Below are 15,263 nucleotides of genomic sequence, written 5' to 3'. Positions count from 1 at the left end.
CCTGAGTAGTGGCACATTTGCCAGGCCCTGGCTGGGAACCCGTGGCATGGCCTTTACACTGGGCCTTGGAGACCTAGTTGCTGGGATGCTCTAGGATTAGCCAGGGGGCTCACCCCTGCCCCTGGCCCCTTCCTACCTTTGGGGCCCTGCCAGGGACTTGTAACCTATCTAAGTCTCAAATTTCTCATGGGAAAGATGGGGATAATAATACTTTTCTAGCTCAAAGGGCTGTTAGGGGCATCAGATAAACACGCAGGAGAGTGGAGGAAATCCAGAGAACACTCTGCTGCCTCCTGGGATCACAGCCCATGGGAAGTGCTCTGAGCACGGCAGGCCCTGGAGTTCTCCTCTCCACCTGGTGTGCCTGCTGAACTGCAAGGTTGGAAAGTAAAAAACTGCCTCTCCTCCTGTGGTCAGGCGACCTGTGTCTCCCCCCCACCGCCGCCCCGTCCAACATTCATAAGTGTTAAGTCCTCCCCCCTTCCCCCATAACTCAGAATGTGACTATATTTGGAGGTAGAGTCTTTTTTACTTCCTGCAGGCTCTTGGGGGGGGCCAGTTCTGTGGTGATGTCTAGATGTTGCTCCTGGGGGCTCCATCCAGAGGCAGCTGCTGCTTCTCTATTCCTTCTATTGATTATGCAAGCACCCAGTCCCCTGTATCGAAGCTCATTCTAACATCCCCAAGAGCGCTTTCGGTTTGCTATACCTGAACCCTGACTGACTCAGAATTGTTTAATCTGTTGTTTTAGAAAGGGTTTACAAAGATTAGCTAGGATTTCTATTTCCTTATCATCGCTGCCCAGCACACCAAACCCTAAGACGTGAAAAAGAGGGAGAGCCAAGACACAGAATTCTCCTCCCCAAATAGAGCTCGCAGGCAAGGAGGCCAAGGGTGGTTGAACCTGTGACGGGCTGGCTGCATGTCCTGCCCTGCTTCTGTCCAGTTCTGGGAACAAAGAGCAAAAAGAACACGTTGCTGGCCTAAGGGGATGGACAATAAGAGGGAGTGATGAGGAAAGGCTGCATGGAGCAGTGGCAAAAGTGGTTTGGGATGAGGGGGAGATAACAAAGCGATTGTGATACTCCTTTTCTAAGAGACACTTATGAAGGCTCAGGCTCAGCAGGATGAGAAAGAAAGGGAACAGCTGTCTCTCAAGACCTCAACAGAGCTCATCCTCTCAAAGTAGGTGTTTTTATACTTTTCTTTAAAGAGCAGGAAGCTGTGATCATTGGAACGCTCAGAACACTGACAAGGCTCATGCAAAGTATTTAACAAAAGGTCACCGATTGTGTTTTCCTAAGAAGAGCTAGAACCTGGAGATGTCACTGAGCAGTGCATTGCAATGGCTTTGCCTAGGGTGAGTGTTGCACAGAAACTCCAGGTCACTTCTTCTTGATCTATTGTTTTGGATAAGCTTCCACGATTATTGCATGGCCCTGTCCTCCAGCTGCACAGGCAACAACTGGACCATACTGGCCTTCTCCTTTCCTTAATCTGTTGGCAGCCCCCATGACCCGGGTTACATCCAGTGTTTTTGCGATGGTGATTAACATTCAGAAAACTATGGGGTGCTTAGTGTGTGCCAGGTAAGGAAACTCCAAATTTCATCCAGTCCTCTAAGAGGTAAATACGTTCATCATTTCTGTTTTCCAGATGAAGCCCAGAGAGATTAAACAAGCCTTGCCGAAGATTGCCTGGATTTACACAGCAGAGCTGGGACTCAGGGTCATCCCCTCTCCATTGCTATTCTGTACTAGATGCCTCTGCACAAGGGTACAAGGAAAGGATGAGGAGAAAGCAGGGCCGGGCGTCAGCCAGCAGCCCTGGATAAAAGAAGACAAGGCCTCCATTGGGGGCCGGATAGATGGTCTTCGCTTAGAAGACCTAAGCGAAGGAGAATTATTGGTTGCTCTTATTTAAGAGGCAGCCTGCCCCAGATTCCAGGTAGGGCTATTGCTAAAGGCACAGGATGGTCCCATCCTCCTCCTGGGCCCTAGTGAGGCTGGCAGGGAGCCATGAGAATGAACACATCCTGGGCCATAAATCCAGAGGAGAGAGCCGCAGAGCCTGAGCAGCTGGTTCCTAACTTCACTGTGTCTCTAGAACACCTGGGGTACTGGTTAAAACAAACAACCAAACAAAAAAACCTGATTCAGTATGTCTGGGGTAGGGTCCAAGCATCTGTATTGACGAGATTCCTAGGGGATTCCTAGGTATTTCTCAGGGCCTCCTGCGAAACACCTGTGACGCTTATCAGCATCTCTGCCTCTTGGTTCTACTCGTGTTTATTTCTGCCTGGATCTTAGGTCCATTTGAAAGAATGCCACTTCCTACCTATGCTTAACTTGGCAAAGCTCTGACCAAGCCCTGGAAAATTCGAACGCCTTCTCAACGACCTTGGCCTCCACGATGAACCCCCCCTCTTCAGTTTGCAATAGTTCTTATCCTCGAACATGCTTCTCTGTAACTCGAGTCTGCATTTGTTTTCCTCATAGCTCCTTCCTTCTGGAACGTGCCTCCTCCCTGGCTTCTGTGATGCTCAGCCCCCACTGTTCTTTCCCATCTGGGGCTATTCCTTTCTACAGCTCTCGATGCTGCTTCCAACTTGGTTTGCGCAGGGGGTCAGTCCTGGAGGCCTGGGGGAGCAGAGTGAATAAGAGCTTTCCCAGGCAGATACCGCTGAATCCTGGCTTCTCACTGTCTGCCTAAGTTGCTTCACTTCTCTGACCTGCAGTTCCCTCCTCTGTAAACTGGGAGGGGATAATAATAGTACCTCCTGAATAGGGCTGTACCAGGAGGAAATGAGAGAATATATGTAAATTGCTCAGCACCTGCCTCTCCCACACAGGCCCTCACAAATGGTACCTACTCTATCCTTAAGGACTTGAGCTAAGACCAGCTCACGTCGCATGTGTACGCAGCCTTGACCCTTAACCTTAATTCCAATATCTAAATAAAAGCCTATTTAGATTTATACTCCAGTGCTGTACAGTTGCTTCAAACACAAGACACCTAAAACCTAGTGCAACACTGCTACCAGCCCCAGCCCTTCTCATGTCCCCTTCTTAACGAGTGACACCACAGTTGTCCTGGTCACTGAGGCATCCTTTTGCCCCACCCCTCCTTCCAATTCCTAAAACCAAGCTCTGTCCAATAGAAATGTGAGCCACATACATGAGGTTAAAATTTCTAGCAGCTACATGAAGAAAAGAGAAAAAGAGTACAGGCATAATTAATATATTTTATATAGCTCGAGATGATCAAAATGAAAATGTAAATAGATAGAAAAAATTGAGATAGTTTATGTTTTTGGTATTTAGTTGTTTTGTTTTTTGTTTTTTGTCTTTTTCTTTTAGGGCTGCACCCATGGCATATGGAGGTTCCCAGGTTAGGGGTCCAATCAGATCTGTAGCCATCAGCCTCCACCACAGCCACAGCAATGCGGGCTCCAAGCCGTGTCTGCGACCTATACCACAGCTCATGGCAATGCCGGCTCCTTAACCCACTGAGAGTGGCCAGGGATCGAACCTGCATCCTCATGGATGCTAGTTGGATTCAACAGCCGCTGAGCCACGACAGGAACTCGGTACTTAATCTTTCAAATTCAGTGTGCATTTTACACTGAGAACGCATCTTAATTGGGACCAGCCACATGTCATAGTGCTCAATTGTCACAGTGACTGTGTCATTGGACAGTACAACCTTAGATGCTGGAATTTTCCAAATTCTCTTGATTCATTCTATAACACCCACCCCCCCCCCATTTGATTTTTCTCCATTTTCCAGTTTCCATCTTCCCTTAGCCTTGGCCCCCAGCACCACAAGTTAGGATTACTGTACCAGCCTTGTAACAGCACTCATATCTCTCATTTTTCTCCAATCCAGCCTGGGCACCATATGCTCAGATAAAGTACCATCTTTAGCTTATATCTCTCTGGCTCAAAAAAGTTCCAGGGATTGCCCAGTACCCCTAGGAAAAGTGCAAAGGGCTTGGATTTGCAGCCAAGATCCTCTCTAATATTTCTGCCCCACAATAAAAATCCTAATCCTAAAAGCAGCCTATTACTGCACAGAGCTTACTGTATGCCTATTTGCCAGGGACCATCAATACATTATCCTACTGCCTTCTCACAATCACCCTGTGAGAAAGTCTCTGTATTTTCATCTCCATTTTATAAATGAAGAAATGGAGGCACACAGAGGTTAAGTCGGTACCTAGTGTCAAAAAGCCAGCAAGCTGCTTGGCTGGGATTTGAGCCCAGGCGGTCTGCTTCCAGAGGTCCAGCTAGAACCTGCTATGTATACGGCTGCGGGGGCAGGGGGCTGTCACTCCATGCCATTCCTTGGCTTTGTAGGCTGTGTTTTCAAGTGCCATCTGCAAATCTCCACTCAAGTTCTGCCTGCTTCTCTTGACCTCTTTGAACTCACACTCCTTTTTGGTGAGGTCACATTTTAACTTCTTCCAGGAAGGTCTTCCTAATTACTTTTGCTTACGGCGATTAATTCTCTTTACGAATTCCTATTATATACTTAAAATTCAGGGGTTCAAGGACCCCTAAACGATGGCCCATGTGTGAGAGAGGGAGGCCAGTGGGACTGTAAGTGAATTCTCTAAAATTGTATCCAAAATTCAGTGTGTGCCTATGTTTATTTTTTCTGAAGTGAGCGATCATTACAAGGGGGGGGGGGTTCACAATACGATTTCAAAGCTTAATTGTATGTTATTTAATGCTTCTTGTTATGTAACTGACTTTGTGTGTGTGAACACTGTCTTCCCCCTAAGTGGTGGGGAGTTTAGCTCAATGACAATAGTATAGCAAGTACATTTATTCATTACTTAGTAGGTGCCAGCTACTATATCAAGTCTTCTCTACAGATGTCAGGTCACTTAATACTGTCTGCAGCTCTAAGAGGTTGGAATTTTTACACTGAGACTGATGCTCAGGAAGCTTACATAATTTGCCCAAGATCAGAAAGCTATAGAAAGTGGTAGAAAGAGGCTTTGCACCCAGATCTCTCCTACTTCAAAGCCACGCCCTTAACCAGGCAGGTGAGTTATCCATGCCATCTTCTCTCTCAGATTGACTAAGGCAGAGAATGGGTCCTCCATAAATACCTGGGTTAGATTAAGACATGCGACATAGCAACCAGTACAACACATCAGCCAGTGTGAACCTAGCACCCAGGGGTATTAATGTGCTCAGGGTTTGTTTTCTTAGAAACGGGATACACCCTGCTGGCTCCTTCCCACAGGTATCCTGAAAAATATTGCCTGTTCCAACGCAAAGGTAGTTTACCCACCTGCCTGGTTCCCTTCACAGCTCTGAGAAGCTGGGGTGGAGTCCCCGGGACTCCGATGCACTTGACTCGGGCCAGTTTCTGGGACTCTGAAGTTCACCTGCAGCATGGGCCAGCCACTTGTGTGATGCCCAGATTCTCGGGGCAGTACTGCTTTGCACCCCCAACTGTGCCCCACACAGGTTTGCAGCCACTGAAGGGGGCCATGGGAATAGCTCTCTGATGTGCACTGCAGAGGGGCAGGGCCCACCCCCACCCCTACCCCCACAAGGGTCCAGCCACGTGGAGGCCAGTGTTTACCATCAAGACCGAGAGTGACCTTGACAAACAAGTTTTACTCTCTTACCAGTCTAGCGAGACTGGCTGAGAGATGACTTGCTCATGTCTGCCTGGCTGGCTTAGGACAGCAGGATGTCCCATTTGTTAATCCATAAGTGAAAAAAACACATGAATGAATAAATTCCACAACCCCTTAGTATGGAGAACGAAGGCTAACATCAGCAGAGTGCTTTCTCTGTGCCGGGAACTGGGTGTTCAGGGCTTTATGTAAAGTTATTTACTGTTTACAACATCCCTGAAAGAAATGACTAAGCACACACAAGTGTGGCTATTTATATGTCTACCTCCAAAAATACAAATGGGAGCAAGTTACATGCACTGGTCTATACCCTGTTTTTTTTTTTTTCAAATTTGAACTAATGTTATATCTGGAGGTCATGGTGCAGGTGGCATTATTAACCCACTTTCCAGATGAGGAAATGGCCACTCTCCAGGGCTGCCATCAACCCCAGTGCTCCTAGATCACTGCATCTGCCTGCAGGTCCTACAGTGGGAGCTTGCAGGGGCGGGAGAGAGAAGACGTGGGAATGACCCGAGAGTCAGGAGACTGAGTTCCTGCCTTCAATGGGCTCACTGCTTTGGGGAGCAAAGGATGCTATATGACGTGAGGAAGCCCCCTGGAACAGTGCCCTTCCCCCTGCCCCCACCCCAGGCCAGTTTCTGAAGTCAGTAGGTCTGGGCTGGGGAGGGGGGGGGTGGAGAATTTGCATTTCTGAGGTATTCTGCTTGCTGATGCCTATTTTGCTGGCGTGGAGGCCACTGGTGGAGGAGCAATGACATAGGGGGCTTCCTTGCTGGCGTCACTCCCACACGCAGGCTCGTTCCCTTCCAGATGCTGAACACCTCAGGGTGCCATGAAACGGTCTCTTGGTTATGTTGTCACGTTGTTTGGAAATCATGCTCTCACTTCACAGAGCGTCGTTTGCTCCCCAAAGACACAGGCACTTCACCTTGAGCAAGTTATTTGCTGGGAAGGGACACAGGACCAATCTGTCTCAGGATGGAGGCAGAACACTCCAAATGCCCCTTCATCTCTTCCCTGTGGCGGGGTGGTCAATGGCCCTTCTGATACCTGAACCCAGAAGATGTGTGCCTTCTTTCCCATCTCTGTGACCTCCTGGGAGCCTTCCCCATCAGCCTTGCTGAGGGATCCGGAGGGACCCTCTCCGTCTCCCTCCCCAAGCTGTGCAGAGCTGGACGTGATCTGCAGTGAGTTCCCTTAGCCGGGCTATTGTCCACAACACAGCCACTCTACCCTCATTCCTGGTGGGCCGACAAAGCAGCAGAAGAGAGACAGTTAGGATTCTGGTCATAAAGGCCTGGCATCTGACTGACTTAAGCAGAGGGCATGCTTTCTAATATTGCCAAGCAGAGAGACGCTCACCCGCTTCTCCAGCGTGAATGCAACGAAACAATTCAAACACCTAATAGGAGAGTTGAAAGTGAGGCATCAGTCAACAGGAGAATGCTGTGGCATCCCCTTTTAGATTAAGAAGCAACCAGGTTGGCATTCCCGTCCTGGTGCAGAGGAAATGAATCTGACTAGGAACCACCAGGTTGTGGGTTCTATCCCTAGCCTCGCTCAGTGGGTTAAGGATCCGGTGTTGCCGTGAGCTGTGGTGTAGGTTGCAGATGCAGCTTGGATCTGGCATTGCTGTGGCTGTGGCACAGGCCAGCAGCTGTAGCTTCGATTTGACCCCTAGCCTGGGAACCTCCATATGCTGTGGGTGTGGCTCTAAAAAGGAAAAGGGGGGGGGGGGAGAAGCAACTAGGTCATCATTCTCCTGCCCTTTATTTATTTTTTTTTCTTTTTGCCATTTCTTGGGCTGCTCCCGAGGCACATGGAGGTTCCCAGGCTAGGGGTCGAATCGGAGCTGGAGCCACGGGCTACACCAGAGCCACAGCAAGGCAGGATCTGAGCCACGCCTGCAACCTACACCACAGGTCACGGCAATGATGGATCCTTAACCCACTGAGCAAGGCCAAGGATCGAACCCTCAACCTCATGGTTCCTAGTCGGATTCATTAACCACTGAGCCACAACGGGAACTCCATCATTCTCCTGCTTTGAACGCTGCCAGCTGCTTGAAGGCATAGGGGTAGGTTCAAGAGAGGGAAAGGCTGAGAAGGACCGAGAAGAGTGTGTGTGTGCAGCTCATTGACTTTCATGGTCTTACCAGCTGGGCTGGGCATCACCCATGAACAATGAATGTGGGCTCTTACACAGGTGATTAAAGGGCTTGTGACTCCAATAAGATGGACTAAGTCCTGAATATAAATAAGGAATATCAGTGGGCCAAGTGCAAGCATTAGGAGCTTAGAGAAGACTGTCAGTGAGGGCTTGAGCAAGCAGACCTGTGTGAAGCAATACTCAAGTGGATCAATCCCTGAAGGCTAAGAACTAGATGGGTGGTGGTGAAAGAGCAGGGAGGATTTCAGCATGGTTCCTGAAGGGAACAGGAAAGCGTGGATTAAAACTGACTCTGGGGAAGTTCCCATTGTGGCTCAGTGGTGACTAGTATCCATGAGGATGTGGGTTCAAATCCCTGGCCTCGCTTAGGGGGTTAAGGATCTGGTGCTGCCATAAGTGGCAGGAGGCTCCGATCCTGCGTTGCCACACCTGTGGTGTAGACCAGAGGCTGCAGCTCTGATTCCACCCCTAGCCTGGGAACCTCCATATGCTGAAAGTGTGGCCCCGAAAAAAAGCAAAAGAAATGAAAAGCTGACTCTGTTATGTGAAAATGGGAGCCACCAACGGTTTCTGAGCAGAATGACAGGCAAAGGGAGTGCTATTGGAAAACTTATATGGGTGGGACTACAAGTGGGTGGCAGAGAAAGACAAGTAGAATATTTCCATGGAAGGTCTAGGGGCAGGCAATATGGTATACAGATCACGTTTGGGATCAGAAGGAACGGGGCTCAAATCTGTGCTGAGCCACTTCCTATGTCACCTCAGTGAACCCCGAGGTTCTCTATCTGCAAAACGGGATCCCAAGCGTGCCTATCTCACTGGACTGTAATGGTGAAATGGAATCACAGAGAAAAGAGCCTGGCAAACATGGAAACCAGCCCCCTGTTATCGCTCAGCATCATCACTGCTCTTGAGAGTTAGAACATAAGGTCTTAAACAGATGGCGGCAACTGGAATGCAAAGGTGGATGCATGCGAGAGGACATGGAAGAATGAACAAGACTTCTTTCTTTGGGCTGAACAGGGACCAGGAGCTCAGAGGCGGCGGTGGAAATGCTAGACTTTGGAGGGAGAGCATGAAGAAAAGAGCAGGGCACACCCCTGGGCCTTTGCCATGTGTACAGGCGACAAGAAAGGCAGCTTCAAAGGAGCAGAGAAGGGGTGGGGTGACACGATCACAAAAGCTAGGGGAAGAGAGGCAGAAGGGCAAGTTAGTGCTGTATAAATACGTTTAGTTAGCTATAAATATCATTAAAATGTATTATACCTCCCCCAAACACACTGGAAGAATATATTCCACAATGTAGCTATTGCTAGGCGGTGAGAATTTTAGGGGATTTTCAGTGTTTTTAATGCACTCCTACAGTAAGGTTTGATTTATTTATTTTTTGCTCTTAACAGCTAATATGTGAACAGCACATACACTTGCCCAGCATTGTTCTGAGAGCTTTATAGATATTAACTTACTTCATCCTCAAAACAACGCTGTGAGGTTACTACTGTTTTCCCCAGGTTGGGATTAAAGGAACCGAGGGAGGCAGACGCGCGGAGCACGTGCAGCCAAGGTCAGAGCGAAGGTGAGCGGAGGAGCCAGCGTTGCAATGCTGATCCTGCAGCCTGGCTCCAGGGTCTGTGCGCTCAACCACATGTGATACTTTTATGACTAAAAAAAAAATCCCAGTAATTGCTATTCACAAAACCAGGAGGTGGAGCAGTTATTCGTCACTTTACAGGGGGTAAAGGAAGGAGAGAGCAAACAAAGCTTGTGGAACTCAGTGGGGAGTTCCCGGGGGCCCCTGAGCGAGGGGTTTCCACTGGGAAGGGAAGGGAGGTGGGAGTGTAAGGGACCAAGAGAGAACTACTAATTCAGGAACGTGGGTGGTGAGTGCAGGGGACTATTTCGAGACATGTGGCCGTGTGGTGAAGACAAGGAGCTGGATGGGAACTTTTAGGGGCAGGAGGATTGTTTGAAGAGACGGTTGGCAGCCCATATACTCAAACTGGAATGGTACAGAGAAGATTAGCATGGCCCCCTGCACAGGCATGACATGCAAATTCATGATGCGTTCCATACTTTTATGTACACCTGAGTCACTCTGCTGTTCAGCAGAAATGAATACAGCACTGTAAATCACCTACAATAAAAAAAAAAAAAAGAGAGAGAGAGAGAGAGAGGAGTTCCTGCTATGGCGCAATGGGATCTGCGGTGTCTTGGGAGCGCTGGGAAGCATGTTGGCTCCCTGGCCAGGCACAGTGGGTTAAGGATCTGGCATTGCCCCAGCTGCAGCTTAGGTTGCAACTGGGGTTTGAATCTAATCCCTGGCGAGGCAGCTCCATATGCCCATGAGGCGGCCAGAAAAGAAAGAGAAAGAGAGAGATGGTTGTCATGTGAGGTTCTTCTAAAGCAGAGGAGGAGCTCTGAGCAGCTAGGGAGAGAGGGATGATGCCAGAGGTTGCTGCTGAGAAAGCCAGAGAGCAGGGGCACCAACAGAGTTGGGAGTGAGGAGCATGAGGGGCTAAGAGAAGAGGGAGAGGTGGAGGTGAAAAGCAGGCGAGCGGGGCACCAGGAAGCTCAGGCTGAAAGCCTGCTCCCAGATGAGGCAAACCAACTAGCAATGATGCAGCAACAACATGGGCGAATCCCTCTGACATCACGCTGGGCAAAGGGGGCCCGTCACAAAAGAGCACATACGAATTCCATTTACATACAGTTCAAAGCAAAGCCAATCTATGGTGACAGAAACTACGTGAGCGGGGAGAGTGGGTGGGGAGGAGACAGAGCAAGACTGGCCATAAGGGATGCTAACGGTTAAAGTTGGGTGGCAGGTACCCTGAATGCATCCTGCTTTTGCCCATGTTTGAAAATTTCAGGGATACACAGTTCGTAAAGTTCTGTGATCCTAAACACGTCCTAACCTCTAACATGATAATGAGCACCAGTGATTAAGATGGGCTGTGTCATTAAAGAGTGGAAGATGCGTTCATTACCATCTACCATTTCCTCTTTCAGCTCACTATCTAGCAAGGATGTGCAGGGGAGGGAACTGCCTTTTGAGGAGGCAGAGGGGATGAAAACAGCCTTGATCTGGGCCCTCTGCCCATTTTACACAGCGCTCAGGCCCTGGGTCACAGATGCCAAAGGAGAACTTGCCAGGCAGCCTCGCCCCCTTCGTGCGTGCATTTGCTGACAAAACACAAAAGGCCCAACACGGGTGCCGATACCCAGAACTTGTATGGGCTACCAACTACATAATAGGATACTTAATTTTTCTTTCTTCCTTCACCTTACCTTATCCCATGACACTATAGCAAGAAAACATGCCTGACCGGCTTCCACACATGTCCAGACTTGATAAGTGCTTTGGGGAAAAGTAGTGTCTATGGAATTCCTGGAGTGACTAGCAAATGAATACTCGGTGCTAGCCCTCACAGGTCAAGTACTTGTTTTGAGCCTCACGGTACTTAAAAGTGTACATATTTTCAAAGAGAAAGGACTGGAAAGAGTGGTGTCCCCCAGGAGGCTTCTTATAGTTCTCATTCTCCATATAAATGAAGTAGAACGCTCCCTTTCCAAGCAAAGCTGTTGATTCACTCCTTTTCCAAAAATTGTTACTGAAGAGAAAACACAGGACAGGAAACCAAGCCGAGTCATTTAAGGTCGAAACCTCATTGGCGACACCAAGGCAACATAAATAATTTGGCACCCCAAAGGCACATTTTGACTGCAGTGTTGTCAAATTTCACAATGCCTCCATTCATCGTAAGAGGTGATATAAAGTTCCTCAGAAATATGCACTAATTCAAATCCATTAAAATGTTTCTTTCAATGAGACATAGAACTTTTGAGAAACGGGGCTGCATCAAGCAAAACATACATCGGGGCAGAAGAACACTTTAAAGCAACTGGAAAGATGACACCAGTTTAAATATGCAGTGTGTAACTACCAACAACTTGCTCATTAAGGTTTGTTCTCATAAATGCGAGAATTTCACAAAACAAGATCATCAAATGGAATGCATTGGGAAAGGATGCTGCCTGTAAGCCCTGAAAAGGAATTTCTATGGCTACTCTCAGCCCCAGATGTTCCAGGCCAGAACTATTTCAACTATTCTGCTCCTCTTGGTGTATTGGTAACTTACCAGACCACACGTCCCCAGAGCTGGCTTTACAACCAGGCTCATTGTACTTCTCACAAACACTAGCCTCCACTTCCCTCATCAGAATCCTCCTTTAGGTCTGATTCTCTATCTGATGGTTGGTCCCTTGAGGCCAGCCAGCCTGTACGCATGACTGAGTTCTTTACTTCTTCCATGTTCAATACACACAACATAAATACACACCGATGTTATGAGGCACACGGGTGGCTTTGGCAGGAAGGGATGGCCTTGCAATTTTTCCTCTCTGTACTTCAGGAAATAGAAGGGATAATATACTCCTGGTTCTGGACATAGAGCAGGAACTCAATAAATATTTCATCCAATGAAATTTGACACAGGGATCTGTGCAGTATTTTAGGTGAGGGATAATATGGGCTTGACTCCCATGGACAAAAATCAGAATTTCCAAAACAAACAGGGATCAGGTCACATTACAAAAGGATTCCCTCAAATGATACTTTCCCAGATGCATGATCCACTGAACGAAGAGGTCCAGTGAGAGGAACTCACTGTTTAGCTGAGTCTGACTATATTTCAATGAGGAAGCATAATGACTATCTCACAAGCATAACATTTGCTACAACTCCTCTTGTGTCTTGAGCACAGTTCCACTTGAGTTTCCAAAGTGTACACTGGGTGCATACACTTTTCTCATCCCTGTACTTATGAAAGTGAGGGTGACGCAGAGGTTGGTTTTAGGCAGCTCCTTATCCGGCCTCGAGCCTCAGGGGCACTTTTCCCCTTGTATGTAAGGATGAACACGTGAAAGCACAATTCTGATGCTGCGAGTTCTCCAAAGAAAGAACCACCCCCAGAGGCCTCCATCGCTCAAGTCTGCCAGTGCAGGTCAGGGGCTTAAAGCGGAGGGAAGGGGGCTGCCTCCCGAGGGGAATTCGTCCTATGAGTAGCACTGGAAGTAACACACACGTCCCAGCAAAGGCTAACACCACGACAACAATATTGGTGTGCTTTATTTATTCGTGCATTTAATGATTAAGTGAAGGATTTCTAATGCTTAATGAGTTCAGCGGTTAAAATCTTAAGAGAGATCATATGAAATCAGCCTTTAGTTGTCTATGACCAAAAATGAGTTTCAGAAAGTTGAAGTAGACTCCATCAAAAGTTTGTCCTTGGCGTATTTTCAGAAGTGCCTGAAATTCTCTGGAACACTTTTGTGCACAAAAGAAGTCAAAATAAATGACATGTGTTCAGATTACAGACAGAAATGATGAGACTGATTTTAGTCGACTAAGTAAATAAATACATCCAAGTCTTATAAACAGCCGTTACCTGGCAGTGTCAACATTTATAAATTAACAGACCCAGAGATCATATGACTGTGGGATGCGCAAGACTTCCTTTACAAATGAAAACCATCCCCAGCTAAATTCTTGGGAAAAACCCTTAAGTGTCGCATAGCGATGCTGCCATATCTTTGTATGTCACTTCCACCTTGATCCAAAGTTAAAATCTGGTCTTCTATTTCTTTTTCTTTTGGAGGAACCTCCAATCTGTACCAATTTATATTCCCACCAGTGGTGCACAAAAGCCCCCCCCCCCCTTTTTTGGTCTTTTTGCCTTTTCTAGGGCCCCTCCACGGCATATGGAGATTTCAGGCTAGGGGTCTAATCAGAGCCATAGCCGCCAGCCTTCGCCACAGCCACAGCAACTCGGGATCCGAGACACATCTGCAACCTACACCACAGCTCACAGCAATGCCGGATCCTTAACCCACTGAGCAAGGCCAGGGATTGAACCCGCAACCTCATGGTTCTTAGTTGGATTTGTTAACCACTGCGCCATGACGGGAACTCCAGGTCTTCTATTTCTAATGTGGTTAAGTCTGGTGTAATAATAATGCTACCGGAAGACTGAACTTTACGAAGTGCTTTCTCATACACCACTGCCTTCCAGATCGGGTCCCCGAAATACTTTTAACTGCTACTTATGGATGTGTGTGAAGGTTATGTGATCAATAGGTAAGATATTTTGCAGGTAACTGGAAAATTATCAGAATCCTTTGCCTCACAAGATGTCTATTTCTTGATAGCCTATCTGGTGCTTTCCCTCTTAACATTTAGTCTAACGTTAATTTTTAATAACTCCATATGCTTCTGAAATAGAGGAGAGTGTCGGTTTTTTCCTCCCTTAAATAGGATATGTTTAAAGACATTTTCTTAGAAGCAGATTATACCTGCGTTAAGAGGTCGTGAGGAGTGAAAGCGAAACCAGCAAGTGACTAGAAGCTGGATCCCTAACAGGGTTGCTTTCAGAATCACTTGGGAGGGGGCAGTTCTTTCCAAGCACCCAGGTCCAAACCTCACTCCCAAACATCCAGGATCAGCATCAGAATGTCAGGCGAAGTCCTGGGCAAAGTACATTGGATCTGGACATACATTGGGGCGATAGAGCCACGGGGACGAGATCACAGAGGGGCTGTGCAGTCCAACACCTGGCGCTCCCTGACCTCTCTGCCAAGCTGGGGGCCTTGGGCAAGTCACTTCCCCTTTCTGGGTCTCAGCTTCCTCATCCTTGACAAAGGACGACAACATGAGAGCTCTGCACCTCTTCTCTGCTTCTCTCAGAGCCGTCCTCTCTTGCCAGCTCTTCACAGCTACTCAGATCACTGGGTTAAGCGCTGAATATTTATAACTCTTATAACGATCAAGGCAGGGACTGCAAACTAGAGTTAACTGTGTAGGGGACACAAGCAGGTGCATCCAGCGCCCTGAAAGAATTATGCACGTGGTTGGGGGAAGGGGGAGGCAGAGCGTTGCTTCTGAAGCCCCAGAAGACTTTACAAGTGGGGAGCAGCCCAAATAGGAGAGGGGTTGGGCAGGGGAGCCTTCCTTACCAAGTGGGTCCTAAAGCAAGCACATGGCACAGAACAGACTGCTATGGGTGTTGTCAAACGGAGCAGTGCACAGTAAGCTCTCTTTTAGCCAGAACGTGCTGGGAAAGGGCATCAGAGCAAGCTGAAATTTCTGTTTGAGTCCCCGCCCCCGGCAAGAGCACGCTGCTGCCAATTCTCAATGATAACTGTGCCGTACACACGTAGCCCTGAACATAACCGATGGTTAAGAAGGCACTTCCGTGAAATGTCATGATTCCAGATAAAGCTGAAGAACTCCTGGAACAAGTCCGTGTTTTGGCACTGACACTGCTGGACTGTCCCACCCTCCTGACTCTGCCTTTGGTCTCAGAGCCCCGACCCCCGCCCCAGCCCCCGGACACGTTTTCATGCCTCTGACTGTCCTGCTCTGCCTCCTGGCTGG

The 15,263-nt window shown here is 48.1% G+C and overlaps 1 protein-coding gene and 1 non-coding gene across 3 annotated transcripts in view; one reads left to right on the top strand and one right to left on the bottom strand.

Annotated features, from left to right (window-relative positions):
- GNG12 (G protein subunit gamma 12) overlaps positions 1 to 15,263 on the bottom strand; it is a 136,035-nt gene that overhangs the window by 10,926 nt on the left and 109,846 nt on the right. The window lies entirely within an intron of this gene.
- Positions 9,804 to 9,908, top strand: LOC125134742 (U6 spliceosomal RNA). The gene has a single exon (XR_007136752.1). It is a non-coding gene; the product is annotated as a U6 spliceosomal RNA (small nuclear RNA).

The sequence above is a fragment of the Phacochoerus africanus genome, chromosome 8 (assembly GCF_016906955.1).
Source record: "Phacochoerus africanus isolate WHEZ1 chromosome 8, ROS_Pafr_v1, whole genome shotgun sequence".
Taxonomy (NCBI): Eukaryota; Metazoa; Chordata; class Mammalia; order Artiodactyla; family Suidae; genus Phacochoerus; species Phacochoerus africanus.
Note: the sequence above shows the minus strand (reverse complement) of the source record. Positions and strands in the feature narration are given on the sequence as shown.